This window comes from Trachymyrmex septentrionalis, unplaced genomic scaffold, assembly GCF_001594115.1.
Source record: "Trachymyrmex septentrionalis isolate Tsep2-gDNA-1 unplaced genomic scaffold, Tsep1.0 scaffold131, whole genome shotgun sequence".
NCBI classification, from domain to species: Eukaryota; Metazoa; Arthropoda; class Insecta; order Hymenoptera; family Formicidae; genus Trachymyrmex; species Trachymyrmex septentrionalis.
Window position 1 is genome coordinate 1,729,831 of NW_017304450.1, and position 274 is coordinate 1,730,104.

Sequence of the window (274 nt, forward strand, 5' to 3'; positions counted from 1 at the left end):
ACTCGCGGGCCGCCGCTCCGTTCTCGTGCGCGCGCGCGCGCGCTTGCCGGGAGGCAAACCGTGAAAAACGTTACGTTTTACTTGGCCGTGGGCAAGATGCGCGCAAAGGGAGAACCGTACGTGGCCGGCCCAGAACGAGGAGGTTCAGTTTAACACGTCTGCGACACCACCAGTCGCCGCGGCGAACCAACTGACACTGACAACGACGCGTATGACTCCCGAGCGCGCTGGCGCGCACGCACTCCGGCACGGCGTCACCCTCCCCCTCCCCCCC

At 66.8% G+C, this 274-nt stretch overlaps 1 protein-coding gene across 2 annotated transcripts in view; it reads right to left on the minus strand.

The window, feature by feature from the left end:
• The window catches only part of LOC108757022 (protein FAM46C-like), a 139,828-nt gene that overhangs the window by 60,277 nt on the left and 79,277 nt on the right, over nt 1–274 (minus strand). The window lies entirely within an intron of this gene.